This window comes from Bos mutus, chromosome X (assembly GCF_027580195.1).
Source record: "Bos mutus isolate GX-2022 chromosome X, NWIPB_WYAK_1.1, whole genome shotgun sequence".
Classification (NCBI taxonomy): Eukaryota; Metazoa; Chordata; class Mammalia; order Artiodactyla; family Bovidae; genus Bos; species Bos mutus.
The window spans coordinates 89,434,024-89,449,585 of NC_091646.1; the positions used below are offsets into that span (position 1 = coordinate 89,434,024).

At 42.3% G+C, this 15,562-nt stretch overlaps 1 long non-coding RNA gene across 2 annotated transcripts in view; it reads right to left on the reverse strand.

Annotated features, from left to right (window-relative positions):
• Positions 1 to 6,417: 6,417 nt before the first annotated feature.
• Positions 6,418 to 15,562, reverse strand: part of LOC138986404 (uncharacterized) — a 38,356-nt gene continuing 29,211 nt past the window's right edge. The window contains exon 3 of one of the 2 annotated variants that reach the window (XR_011463255.1): positions 6,418 to 6,563. This is a non-coding gene — a long non-coding RNA (uncharacterized lncRNA). Of the gene's footprint in view, positions 6,564 to 12,447; positions 14,920 to 15,562 lie in introns of those variants that run through there. The other variant, XR_011463254.1, reaches the window with a different exon arrangement.

Genomic DNA, 15,562 nt, shown 5'->3' on the forward strand with positions numbered 1-15,562 from the left:
ACAATGCTGTAAAAAGGACTCACCATACACATACATGTATCTGTTGCTGTTAAGTCGCTTCAGTCGTGTCCGACTCTGTGCGACCCCAGAGACAGCAGCCCACCAGGCTTCCCCATCCCTGGGATTCTCCAGGCAAGAACACTGGAGTGGGTTGCCATTTCCTTCTCCAATGCGTGAAAGTGAAAAGTGAAAGTGAAGTCGCTCAGTCGTGTCCGACTCTATCGACCCCATGGACTGCAGCCCACCAGGCTCCTCCGTCCATGGGATTTTCCAGGCAAAAGTGCTGGAGTGGGGTGCCATTGCCTTCTCCGATACATGTATCTATTCTCCCTCAAACTCAGAAGGGGTGGTCTTAATTAACTGGTCCACCCTTACCAGCCAAAGCTCTGTACCCAGGATCAGCACAGTCATCACCTGGGTTCCTCTCTGACCGCCTCCACCATGCCCCCCTGCCCCGGCTTACCCCAGGTTCTCTGCTCTTCCCATTTAACAGGCATCACTACCCTGATGGTGTCCCTTCTACTCCATTCTTATTCTGCTTCCAATCTTCTAGAGCCTGTGGAAGATTCAGGAATGCTGAGAGCATCATCCACAGAGCAGTTCATGCATTTATTTACACTGAAGACTATCTCAATTCCAAACTCCAATGAAGGAAACCTTAATTTTCTCTTCACCAGCTCCACATCTAGATTTTTATCAATTATCCAATTTAGCTAGCACTCAGAGACAGAACTTAGGCAGAACTAATCTAGTTCTATTTTTATTTTTTCTGTGAAATGGCAGTCATATATCCAGCTCTCTGACAAGTGAGGAACTGGATGTAAAAATGTCTTTTAAAACTGCAATGCTCTATCCAGAAATGTGGTTGCATCTGCAATTCTAGGCCTTTTACATTGACTACTTTCGTTCCTCTGTCTCTAACAGTAGTACGTAGTCTCTAGTCTTTCCTTCTCTCAATAGAAACTTTTAAAAGCACCTTACCCCAGGCATATAATTTAACACATTTATTCCTCCACCCTTTACCTCCTTAAATCTTCTTACCTCTTAAAATTTTAATAAGTGGTACTTCTAATATTATAATCATCTTCTCAGGATTATTTTTGCTATGTTGAAGCACAGAAAAGTGGACCAAGCTCCAGGTACAGAATTCATCTACCTACCAGCTAAATTCAAAGAACTAGAATTTAATAAATTTGCTATTCACTATTAAGGTGGATTCATATATAGTTCATACCATAAACAAAAGAAGTTTTAAAGTCTCTCAGGTGTGATTGTTAAAATACTTTTAATGTGTTTTCTTTTCCTCATGGATATCTCTAAAGGTCAATCAGTATTGATCATATTCAATTTTAATAGCTGTGTAGTATGAAATATTACAATTTATTTGATAATTTTCCTATGGATGTGTGTTTGGATTGTTTACAGGCTTTTTTGGTCACTGTAAACAATGATACAATAAATATTATTAAGCGTAAGCCCACTTGTTCAAAGAGAATCAGTTTGCCAGGTAGTATAGAAGTGTTCCTCAGTCAAAAGTGTCAATTACCTGCTCACTTTCAGACCTTCATACACTTAACACAAGTTTGAGTAAACTATTTAGTCCTACATCACTCTGGTCACAGGCAAAGTCATGCCAACAAACTCCCACATTATATAACCCTGTTGCCCTTGCCTCTCAGAGATGCCCAACTTTAAGCCAACATCATCAATAACAACAAAAGCCCACATTGTTTTTAATCAAAAACTTTAAAATGATTGTGCAAGATGCATTCTGCAGCATAAACACTGACCTTTGTTTTAACCCTCATCTCATTTTCAGCTAGGGTAGAAATTTTAGAAGGGGTCATAACAACTGTGATCATGGCCTCTGCCTGCATGGCCCAGGTTTCATTTATCCAGGCCTGCTGCTGATTTACTAGCAATGTCAATTCCCTGGTAATGCGATGATTTCATTGGTTTCACATATCTAACACCTGTTGTCTTTTCTTAAACAGTGAGTTCACTCAGCCACGAGTCGATTATTGCTTGGCCCTGAATCTTCTGTCAGATATTTTGCATCCTTTTTCTCCCCTCTCTGGCCCTCAACTTCAATGCCTCTCCCTCATCATGGTACTGTTCTGATTGGAGGGGTTGTATTTTTTTTTTTTTAATTTTCAAAGAGTTGGTTCTATGACCCATGCCATTACTGAATGCCAGTTAGCTTCTGTTTTCCACCACCATTAAATTGTTATTGAATAAACACAGAACTATTGAGACAACAGCACTACTATTACTGGATCTTAAACCCGATCTTTGATCTGGGTCCTCACATTGTGTGATAAGCCAATATTTTGGCATCTGCTTCGCTAAAAGAGTCCAGAATACACCACTGTGACTTAAAAATTATTTTGAGCAGAAGGCATTTGAGTTCCTGAAATTCCTTCTCTGCCTAAAAGCAGAGCCTCCCACAAGATTTCAGGCGTTATCAATTTCCTCCCCAGGAACAACCAAGGAAGACTGAGTCATTACTGAAGATGAAAAGCCTTCACACTGCACCTAAACAGATATTGTCACAAAAATATCGTTTCTCTCTCTCCTAAGGGCCCACTTGTCTCTCCACAAAGTCATTCATTGTCCCGTAATGCTCTTCATCCTCTCCCCCTTCCCCTATTAAGATGGTATATAAACCCCAAATTCTAAACACCCCTTTGAGTTACTTTTCTTTGTGAACTCCCCTATGTACATGATTGGAATCTGCCTTTTCTTTTGCTAATCTGTCTCTTGTCAATTTAATTTGCAATCCCCAAACATTGAATAAAGAGGGTAGAGGAAAAGTTTTTCCTCCATGGTGTTACTAATGAAGAGGAAGATAAAGGTGAGACATGGAAAAAGCAATGGTTTCATGGCAGAGAAAATAAAAGCTAAAAGCAGATTTGCTATATCCTCTCAATCTACTTCTATTATTATATTCCTGACATCCTTCTAAAACAGAAAATTTAAATAACTTTGAGTAGTGCAATTAGACAGGAAGAGAAACTAGAATGAATTATCGAAACTTCATAACTAAAAGATGTCACTTAAAAATACACTTTTTTTTCCAGTTACACATGTACAAGAGGCCCATACCTACCTTGCTCTTTTCCAGAGAGAAACTGTTAACTTGATTTTTAAGAAATTTGTTTTTCAACAAATTTTTTTTTTTATTATTAAATGCTTCAATCATTCTCCAGAAATACTCTTGGCAGTGTTTCATTTCTTAGAAAATTCTACTGAATTCCACACTAACAGAGGGTCTATTATGAGAGCCAGAGCAGGAACTAACTAATATGAACAAGACAATTCTTCCTGGGGTAGAGCTTAACTTGATCCGTCAGCCTGGCCATAGAGGTACCCCAAAGGCCCTCTTGAAGAGACCCTGCTTGGATGAGCATCATTCACTGAGAGCCCCTAGCTGCTGTGCCTTTAGGATCCACTGCAGCATTCCTGCCAAGGCCACTCAGGCCCCAGGATTTCCCACTCAGTGGTGACAAGGTGGGGGCACCAGATCTGGGCCATTCTGCCTGACACAGGACTTCTCTGATGGACAGTCTTGGTTCTGGGGCTCCCCATCTGCCTGGCTGAGACTTTCTCAGAGGTAGGCTATGTCTGAGGCTCTTCCAATCCCATCCTTTGTCCTTCCTTTTCCTTTCTTAGGGGTCATACCTGCATCGCAGTCTGAAGACTCTCCCTGCCTACTCCTGCACCTTCCCCTTTTAGCATTCACACTTATTTCTCCCTATAAATCTCCTTTGTATCTAATCCCATCCTCTATGAGGGACTGAATGGACTCAGTCCACAATCACTGCAAATCCTGAAGTATTATGGTTCATTTTTGCATAGTATCAGATATAGCATGGGCTCCTCAGGTAGCACCAGTGGTAAAGAATCTGCCTGCCAATGCAGGAAACACAAGGGGTGTGGGTTAGATCCCTGGGTTGGGAAGATCCCTTGGAAAAGGAAATGGCAAACCACTCCAGTATTCTTGCCTGGAAAATTCCATGGACAGAGGAGCCTGGCAGGCTTCAGTCTATGGGGTCGCAAAGAGTTGGACACAACTGAGCACACAAGCACATAGGTATAGAATAAGCCAAACTTGTCTCTCTAGATACTATAGAAAGTCCACAGAGTAATATAAGCTATCATTCATTCATCAGTTTCCATGTACCAGTCACTACATTCAATTCTTTTTGTAAGTAATTTCAGTTAAGCCTTATAGAAAACATATAAGTAATATTATCACAGTTTTACAGTAATATGCCCAAGGACACATTGCTACTTATGTTTAAAAAACAAAAAGACACTGGGATTTAAATCCAATTCTATCAAATTTCAAAACACATGTTCTTCTCTATACTATACTGCCTTCCAGCAGTAATAATAACAATTACTCTAAATGCCAGCTTGTATTAAGTGCTGGGCACTCAGCTAAGAATTTTATGAACGTTACCTCATTCGATTATCACAACAGCCTCACAAAATTGACATTATCATTATTTCCCATTTTACATATCCAGAAACTGAAGCTTAACAAACAAATAACATATCACAGATCATTGTTTGCTGGGACAAACTGAAAGGGTTATTCCATTATAGCAAATCTTATGATAGAGGTAAATCGATACAATTTTATTGAATTGTGATTTTGCTAATGGCAATGTCATTGAGATATCTTCTCCAAAATTCTGGCCTTGTTGGAATGCTTGTATACTGAGCATTCCAAAGCTCTTTCTTAGCTCTCTTGGGCCTCCTGTGTTGAGCCTTCAACACTGTAGTTCAAGAGAACCTCTGACTCATTGTTTAGCCAATGTTACTCTCTAGCCCCAGGACATTTCAAAAACAACAGGTTAATTCTAAAAAAAAAAAAAAAAAAAACAACTTCCCCAGCATACAAATCTAGTTTCCTAGAAAATATAGGTCTAAATTTGTTAACAAAGGGTATGATCTACGCAGAGTTGATTTTGCTTTTTGCGTAGTTTGGAAGCTGTTCTATTATGTTCTTTCTTGAGCTGCATATTAACTATAAAGAATGTACCACCATGTAACAGTTAATACATTTTTTCCCTCAGAAACACACTTGGATTTCTTTCTCTTTCCTCTGATGTGATTGCCACCCACACGCACCCACCAGTAAGATTAAATATTCTTTAACAAGAAAATAATAAAAGCTGAATAAATGCCCTCCAGCATCAAAAAATTGCAGCAGAAGCAGTAGGGAAAAATTCTGAGTTTGGCTTTTGTGATTATGTTTAAGACATTGAAGGAGGGCTGCTCTTGTTCTTCCAAGAGGCTTCTGGATGTTTTTTGTAAATCTAGCTCTCTGCCCTGCCCAAACAGTGGTAGTGGGTGGATAAATGTGGAAGGGGTGGAAAAAAGGAACAAAAGTGTATTTCAAGACTGGGTGGGGTAGGGGCTGGGGTTAGTCAAGGGTTTGTGACTCTCTGTTCATGAGCTACCATATTCCTGGTTGCTACAGAGCACCTCACATTTTGCATGGCTCAAGACATCTCAAAACTGTCTCCACTAAAGTCTTGGACCAGAGTTCATAGATACTGTAGCAGGCAATCTGATCCAGCTGACCCACAGAATTGGGAACTATGTAAATGGTTGTTAAGCTACATAATTGGAGTAGGAAATGGCGACCCACTCCAGTATTCTTGCCTGGAAAATACCACGGACAGAGGAGCCTGGCAGGTTACGGTCCATGGGGTCACAGAGAGTTGGACATGACCAAGTGACTACACACAGCACAGCATTAACACATTTTACCTTTAATACATATTTATTAAATTGTGTATTAATAGTTTTTGTGTTTTTTTTTTTTTTTTTTTAGAGACCACAGTGAATTTGAAGCAGGGGCAGGAACCTAGCTGGATGGGAGGGCAGTAAGACAATATATGATTCATTAAATTATGATGCTCATGGCTTTTTATCCTCCACTCAAAAATCACTGTGTACATCAATCCCAAATTCATCATGCTGCAATTTAAGCTGATTGTCTCTTCTGTTGTCCTCACAGGAAACTGAGTAGGTTTCATCTCCTTTGCTACGTTTTTTAAAGACATTTTAAAATTTCTCCTTGATCTTTCCTTTGGTTGACTAAAAAGCTCAGACTCCCTACCATGTTATCGTGTTTTATACATAACCTTTAAATCACCCTCTGGCTCTCTGTGAACTTTCTCCAAGTTCTTCTCGCCTCTCATTATGGATGTCTACAACTGCCTAACAAACCACCGTGATCATAACAGCATTAAAACAGCAACAATTATTTATCAATATATCTCGTCGGTCTGGGGAGCTAACTGTGCTCAATGAGCCAGTTTTCCCTTGGAGTTCGAGCATGTGGTTTTAGTCACTTACTGGGGCTGGAGTCGTCTTGAAAGCTTCCTTTCTTACCTTTCTGGAGAACAATGCTGCTTGTCAGCTAGGGCCCCAGCTGGGGCTGCCAGCCAGAATGTGTCCCATCTCTGTTGCCTAAGTTGGGTTCCAAGAGACTCCCAAGAGATACGGAGAGTCACACCAAAGCTGTCTCTTCCTTTATACTGCATCTGCAATCATAGAGAGTCGCATTCACCACGTTTTGTGCATCAGAAGAAAATCACTATGGCCGGCCCATGTTCAAGGAGAGGGGAATTTAAGGGTCCACCTCTTAAAGGGAGGGGCTTCTCAGGTGGTGCTAGTGGTAAAGAATTCACCTCCCAATGCAAGAAACAAAAGAGACCCAGATTAGATCCCTGGGTCAGGAAGATCCCCTGTAGAAGGAAATGGCAACCCACTCTAGTATTCTTACTTGGAGAATCCTGTGGACAAAGGAGCCTGGTGGGCTACAGTCCATAGGGTCGCAAAGAGTGGGACACGATGGAAGCAACTTAGCACTCTTAAAGGGAGGGATAACAAAATGTTGGCAGCCATGTGTTAAGACTGTGACATACCTCTTTAGTTGGGAAACCCATTGTCCTTTCAGTGTGTAGGAAACACGTGGAGCTGGCCATGAGGAGCTAGAATTAGAACTCAGGGCATCTGTCAGGGAGTTTTAAAGGCTGTCTGTGGCCATGGCCAGAGAAAATGTAAAAAAGAGCCCATAGACGCCAGGGACAAGGTCCAGAATGGGTAGGTCAGTGGAAATTGCTGTGGGAAAATGCTGGCCCCAAAGGGAAACCAGACCTGAGGATAAAGGCTGTTTAATGTAAGGGTAAACGGCAACCCACTCCAATATTCTTGCCTGGAGAATCTCATGAACAGAGGAGCCTGGCGGGCTACAGTCCATGGGGTTGCAAAGAGTCAGACATGACTGAGCAATTAACACACAACATATATGCAGAGAGAATGAACCCAGAAGAGCAGCGGTCAAAATGAAAGTGCATTTAGATACACAATGGAGTATTACTCAGCCATTAAAAAGAATACATTTGAATCAGTTCTAATGAGGTGGATGAAACTGGAGCCTATTATACAGAGTGAAGTAAGCCAGAAGGAAAAACATAAATACAGTATACTAACGCATATATATGGAATTTAGAAAGATGGTAACAATAACCTGGTGTACGAGACAGCAAAAGAGACACTGATGTATAGAACAGTCTTATGGACTCTGTGGGAGAGGGAGAGGGTGGGAAGATTTGGGAGAGTGACATTGAAACATGTAGAATATCATGTAAGAAACAAGTTGCCAGTCCAGGTTCGATGCGCGATACTGGATGCTTGGGGCTGGTGCACTGGGACGACCCAGAGGGATGGTGTGGGAGGGGAGGAGGAGGAGGGTTCAGGATGGGGAACACATGTATGCCTGTGGCGGATTCATTTTGATATTTGGCAAAACTAATACAATTATGTAAAGTTTAAAAATAAAATAAAATTAAAAAAAAAAAAAGAAAGTGCATTTAGCGAGCCACCCCTGATAAGTGCGATGTGAGTATTGTTTCCAGGGGTACCACTGTGGTATCACCCAGGCTTGACTCAGAGCTCTTCCCATGAGCAGACCTGTGCTGAGTACACAGGAGGCTTCGTGTCATAGCACCCACCTCTGATCACTAACCCTGCCTCACTGATGACTGCCATTGCCCGAGAAGAAGGGCAGAACCACCCCGAAAGGAATAAGGCTGCTCTTAGTAGTCTGAGTTTCTAAGTTGCCACACAGAAAAGCATGATGATGTTCATAAAGTATGCAGCAGACCACAGCTTTGTAAGTTCGGCTACGTCTCCAGAAAGGGTTTGCAGAACGGGCCCCTGCTTTTCCATAGAAACAAACTGGATTCTGCTGAAATCCTTTGATTTCTTCACCTAAAAAGAGAATAAGGTGAGGAAGGAGGCAGAGGCAGTGAGTTTTAACTTGAGAAGCAAGCAGACTGACTGGATCCAGGGAGGCTCAAGACTAGAAGCACGATATTTGCAAGTCAACCTCCAAGAAGAGACCTGTTAGATACACACTGGTACCATATGTAAAATAGATTAACAACAACGACCTACTGTATAGCACAGAAAATATGAAACGAGTTGCCAGTCCAGGTTCGATGCATGATACTGGATGCTTGGGGCTGGTGCACTGGGATGACCCAGAGGGATGGTATGTGGAGGAAGGAGGGAGGAGGATTCAGGATGGGGAACACATGTATACCTGTGGCGAATTCATTTCGATATATGGCAAAACCAATACAATATTGTAAAGTTAAAAAATAAAATTAAAAAAAGAATCTGAAAAAGAATGTTATATGTATATGTATAACTGAGTCACTTTGCTGTATACCTAAAACTAACACAACACTCTAAATCAACTGTACTCCAATAAAAAGAGAGAACAATAAAGCTCCAAAAATACATTCGGTGAAAACGCCCCTCAAAAGAATGAAGTACTGATACATTCTACAACACGGATGAATCTCCAAACATGCTAACTAGAGTAAACCAGTCACAAAAGAAAAAAAAAAAAGAGAAAGAGAGAGAGACACCTGTTTGCCTTAGAACTGGCAACCAGTGTGTGCTCATTGAATGCTTTTGCTAAATCCTACAGAACTGAGAGAAACCACCTTGACCCAGGAAAAGCAGGGGTCAGCTCTGTGGCTTCTTTTGTGTGTAGTGAGAAAGGGAAAAGCAGGAGAACTTTAAAACACAAAATGTATCCTGCCCCTCTAAATTTCATGTCCATCCAAACAACAGAAATGACTTTTCACTGTGAGTTTATATTTAGATTGTAATCTCATGCCCAAACCTACACACACATGCACTCATACACACACATACACAAGCACCCTGCCAGTTCCTTTCCCCATAACAGCAGCTCCCTCTGTGAAGTATACACAGCTCCTGGGAGAACTGGTGCCATGGTTACATCTATGTGTAAATGAGTTGTCACACTGATGGAACACGGTGGGACCATGCCCTTATTGTTCATTCAGACAGTGTTTACGGACCCCAGGCCAGGCAGGGCACTAGGCAGATCGGAGTTGGCAAAGATGGATAAGATTGAGCCCTGCCCCCCAGGAGTGACAAATGAGCAACAGGACTTGAAAAATCCTTCACACCACAGCCTAAAAACCTAGAGAAAATTTGGTTTCTTTGATCGCATCTATAAGTAATCTCATGCCCTCCTGTGAGTAAGCAGGAGAGCCAATGAGTTAAGGGCCCAGTCTGGTTCAAGTGTATGTCTATTCACCAGCCTCTCAACCTGCCATCCTCTCTGAGATGGTGAGGCAGCCAGGGTCATGGGAGTATGACACTATCCAGACAGGATCCTCTAAGCATTAAGAGGGATGCTACAACCATCACACTGGGACAATTGGAATCTACTGGGACCATCGGAGGCAAACCAGGACAAAAAGTCATTCCACCCAGCAGCAAACCACACGCAAAGTGGGGTTGTTTAATTAAAAGACTGTTGTCACAAATGAACTTACTTGTGAAACATAAAACAGACTTACAGACCCAGAAAACCAACTTAAGTTTACCAAAGGAGAAGAAGGGTGAGGGAGGGTTGGATTGGGAGTTTGGGATTAGCAGACACCAACTATTTTATGTAGAATGGATAAACAACAAGGTCCTACTGTATGGCACAGGGAAATATATTCAATATCCTGTGATAAACCATAATGGAAATTAGTATTAAAAGAATATATATATATAAAATATACATTATATATATATATCACTTTTCTATAAAGCAGAAAGTAACACAACACTTTAAATCAACTATCCTTCAATTTAAAAAGAAAAAGATTATTGTTAACAGTGTTGATAGGGTTGTGTGTGCATGCTAAGAAGCTCTAGTCATGTCCAGCTCTTTGAGATCCTATGGACTGTAGCCTGCCAGTCTCCTCTGTCAATGGGATTCTCCAGGCAGAGATACTGGAGTGGGTTGCCATGCCCTCCTCCAGGGGATCTTCCTGACACAGGGATCAAACCTGCATCTCCTGCATTGGCAGGGGGGTTCTTTACCCACTGAGCCACCTGGGAAGCCCAAGGTTGATAGGTTGATAGAGTTAAGAGAAGCCAAGGAGAGATGGGGAAGCACGCAAGGTTCAGAAGTCTAAACGGGTAAAAAGAGGGAAGGGTTCTAGAGCCAGATGAGACTTCTAGATTCAGGAGAGGGCTGTGCATCGGTCCTTGGGCAGAGGAATGCAGTCACTTATAAGCTATTGCCAGATAGGGAGGGAGCAGAAGGAAAATAACCCGTCTCTCTTTCCACCCACATGCTGGTCCCCAGGTGGTGCCTTCCATTGGTGAGAGGTGCCCAGAAGCCAGAGGGCAAGCCAGTTGATGCAGCCTGTGAAAAGTCAGCCTCCTGAGACCCAGAACAAAATGCAAAAGGGTGGAAATGGATCTTGTGTTGGGAGATGTGCATGCTAAGTTGCTTCAGTTGTGTCTGATTCTGTGCAACCCTATGGACTGTTGCCTGCCAGTCTCCTCTGTCCATGGGACAGAATACTCCAGGGAAGAATACTGGAGTGGGTTGCCACGCCCTCCTCCAGGGGATCTTCCCCACCCAGGGATCAAACCCATGTCTTTTACATCTCCTGCATGGGCAATTGGGTTCTTTACCACTAGCGCCAGCAGGGAGATGGGGCAAGAATAAATAACACATGGTTCAGTGGAGAAAAGGAACTTATAGACCCTCATGATGACAGGAAAGGTGTGAGGTCCTCAGACAAGGTCATTTCTGCTTCCAAGGCAACAAGGGAGCCCTCAGTTCCCTTGAGTGTCCTGCCCACCATGCCAGCGCCATCCACTGAGGGCTGTGCATGGTAGAACCCCAGGCTGCTAACCCTCTCGCCTTGTGTAAGGCTCAGTGGTGATTCTAGCCTCACCTCAACCATCACAGGTCACTGACCCATCCCTGGGTCTCTGCCAAGGGCTTCATCCCATCTGCCAGCCCAGCACCCCAACCTAAGATTCAGATGAAGTGTCCCTCATCCTCCCACAGGGGGTCCTTATAAAAAGTCAATGGGTACTCAACTCTAAGTTTATGGCACATAGGAACTGAGAGCTGGCATTGCCACTAAATGAAACTCAGGATCTTCCTGTGTCTGGCCATGCCATGCCTGATTCATTCTTGGAGTCACCCTTGTTTTTGTTCAGTAGCTAAGTCATGTCCAACTCTTTGTGACCCCATGGACTGCAGCATGCCAGGTTTCCCTGTCCATTATCATCTCCCAGAGTTTGCCCAAGTTCATGTCCATGGAATCAGTGATGCCATCCAACCATCTCATCCTCTTTTGCCTTCAATCTTTCCCAGCATCAGGGTCTTTTCCAATGAGTTGGCACTTTACATCAGGGGGTCGAATTAGGAGTCACCCTAATTTCTAACTAAGTCACCACCACCCCCATCTTCTCACTGAAACCTGGAAAGGTAAGAATCAGGATCCACACCAGCTTGGTTTTTTTCTCCCTTTTCTTCCTCTCTCTTTCTCTTTCCCACTTTCCTCTTGAGGGAAAGGGGCACAGCTGTCTCCTACTTTCCTGGGGTCACATTCTCCTTGCACTGAAGCAACGAGAGTCATCATTTTGCTATGTGAACTCAGTGTGTTTCTGTTCTGCTCTGGGTCCTTGATGCTGGAGATGCTGAGGTGCAAGAGGGGAGTGAGAAGAGGGGTCTGCTTTCAAAATTGAGCAAATCTTTTCTTTTTTAAATTTATTTACTTTACATTGAAGGATAATTGCTTTACAATGTTGTGTCGATTTCTGCTATACATCAACATGAATCAGCTTTACGTATTACATGTCCCCTCCCTCTTGAATCTCCCTCCCACCCTCTACTCCATCCCATCCATCTACATTGTCACAGAGCACCTACTTGAGCTCCCTGAGTCATACAGCAAATTCCTACTGGCTACTTTACATATGGTGATATATGTTTCCCTGCTACTCTCTCCATTCATCCCACCCTCTTCTTCCCCCACCCCGTGTCCACAAGCCTGTTCTCTATGTCTGCGTTTCCATTGCTGCCCTGCAAATAGATTCATCAATACCATCTTTCTAGACTCCATATATATGCATTAATATATGCTAAAAAATTGAGCAAATCCTTTCTGAAAACCATAGCTGAACTTACAAAGCTGTGGTCTGCTGCATAATCTTATTTTTGTGAACATCCTCCTATGTTTCTGTATTTCTTCTTTAACACTTCTTATCACTAGTGTACACACACACAAAAAAAAAAAACCCTCAAAAAATGTCTAGGCTATCGAGTATCCTAGGCTGTCCAGGGTAAGATCACATGCTCAGGAAAGCAGAATAGAAAATGACATCAATATTTTTAAAATATTAATCCCCCTTAAAATTTTAATTTCCTTTTCCTAGCTACATTCTGGAAGCCTGAGCTTTCAAGTGAAGGGCACGCAACACCTGGGCTAGGGCAGCAGTACACGAAGCAATGTGTGAACTTGGGTCGGAACCCGATCTCTGCCCCTTCTTAGCCATGTAACCTTGAGCAGGACACTTCACCTCTATGAGCTTCACTTTCCTGCCATGTGAAATGAGGGTGCTCACATCCACCCCTCAATATCATGGTGAGGGATAAAGAGAAATAAAGATAAAGAACTGGATAAAGAATTGGCAAAGAGCCTGGCCCATTCTAGGTGTTTCAGTGACATTCATTTCCTGCCCAGAGAGCTAACCCTGAGCAAGAGCAGAACTACAGTTCCTAGAGTTGTTTGAAAACACAGGGGCTAGAATTTCCAGACCTTAGATTCTTTATATCACAGAATGGAGCCAGGTGGGACAGAAACTAGAATTGATGGAGTTGTCTCCTATGGGAAAGACACAGGAGTAGAGCTCTGTTAGTCCTTATAAATGATCTCATCTCCAATGAACAGGAGAAAATGAGGCTCAGAGAGATTAAGTAATTTGCCTGAGTCGTTCACTTCTTGTTAGTAGCTGTGGAAGTGCTTTTCATTAGAAATACATCATTCTTAAAACACTTTGTCTGCACTTTAGCGGATACTGTGGGCTCTGTCCCAGTCCCCTTGTCAGGGCTGGTGCTCCCATCCCCAGCTGTTGTGATGATCAGTTGCAGACACAGCTGGGATGCTTAGCTTGAAGTGCTCTTGGCTCCAGGAAGCAGCTTTGTTTGTCCAAGTTTACGTCTCCTCCAAGGAGTTCAGCCTCAGTGTCCGATTTGGAGATTCAAGTTCTGGGCCCTCAACCTCAATTCGGGATGACTCAGGACGGCCTTCCCAGCTCCATCACTCCCTGTACGATCAGCTGAGACCTCTGTGGCAACCACATGGAGAGTCAGCTTCTGCCTCTCTCCAATCCTGCCCCCTCACTTCCTCATGGCTCTGTCTCCCTAGTGACATGCTCAGTGAGTGACATGCTCAGTGAGTGACATGTTCAGGCACTCAGTCATGTCCAACTCTTTGTGACCCTATGGACTGTAGCCCACCAAGCTCCTCTGTCCATGGAATTCTCCAGGCAAGAATACTCAAGTGGGTTGCCATTTCCTTCTCCAGGAGATCTTCCCAACTCAGGGACCAAACCCGTGTCTCTGATGTCTCCTGCATTGGCAGGCAGATTCTTTACCACTGTGCCACTTGGGAAGCCATATCTCCTTAGAGCACCTCCTAATAAACCTTTGCACACAATGTGATCTCAGTCAGTTTCCAGGGAACTCAGCCTAAGGTGTAGACTTAAACCTGAATGTTAGGGGAAATGAACAAACAAGCAAGCACCCACTGGGCCTCAAAACCCAAATCTTATCTCAATTATATTGACCAAATATAAAATCTTTAAATCTTATTTATCTATTTGGCTGTGCCAGGTCTTAGTTGAGTCATTCAGGATATTTAATTCCCTGACTAGGGATTGTACCCAGTCCTCCTGCATTGGGAGTACAGAGACTTAGCCACTGGACCACCAGGGAAGTCCCAGAATCTTTAAATCTTAAAGGCTCTTAATGTAATCTTGTATATCTATGTACAAATCATACATAAATTTCACTTTATGTAAAACATGAAAGACGGAATTTCAAATCACACTAAACATAATAAATATAGAACTTGCTTTGTTAAAACTCTACTGTATACATTCAAGTAAAGGCTAAATTTCAAATGCCAACAATATATGACATAAAATTAAACATTTATAATAATCACTTTCTTAAAGTGCTATTTTTAATACCCATAAGAGAAAACTCATTCTAATGCTTTTTTTCCATCCAAACCTCTCTACATTCCTTTACTTTCAGAACCAGATGCTTCTGTAACTAATGGTGGTATGAAGAGTGACTGGTGTAAGTGGAATGGAGTGAACACTTCTCGAGAGGAAGCAGGACTAAGAGAGGAAAAAGGATGCTCGAATGCTCCATATGCCAATGGTACACTTAGGACTTTTGAAATTAATCAATGGCCTCCTGGGTATGGCAGGCTCTGTCTGGTGTCCATATACAAAGGATTTAATTGTAGACAGGGTTCTCAGCTACAAGATAAGAAAGAAAGAAAAATAATAGTAACTAGTGGTAATATTAATAGTAATATTAATAACTAACACTTATATAGCATGCATTGTTCTCAGTCCTTTAAACATATTAAATCATTTAACCTTTAAAATAATCCCATGAGATAGTCACTACTATTGTCACCATGGTAAGGAAATTGAGGCATAGAAAGACCTAGCGATTTGTCCAATGTCATTCAACTAATAAGTTGAGCTTTTACCCAGATTATTTGGCTTCATGGTTTTTGCTCATAACTATGCCCTAAGGGGGAAAGGCCACTGCCCTCATAGATGTGGGAATCATCCCAGAAGCCATACCTTGTCTAGAAATCACCAGTCCCAGGAACTACTGTGGCAGCACAAAGACATCACTATCAATCCTCATTTCCTGAACCCACTGACAATTAACTACTTAGCTACTGAAGGTGTTCATTATACACCCTGGGTTGCTTTAGCTAGATATTAATTTACATGAGGTATAAAAATATTATTTTATATATAACTATGCCATTTTAAAGAAATGGTTTTGTTTCCCAGCCTAGGTTAACTGAGGGGACACAGTAGTAAATGGATACCTTGTGCTACTGTTGAGAACATCACTTCACACAAAATAAATGAAGGCTAA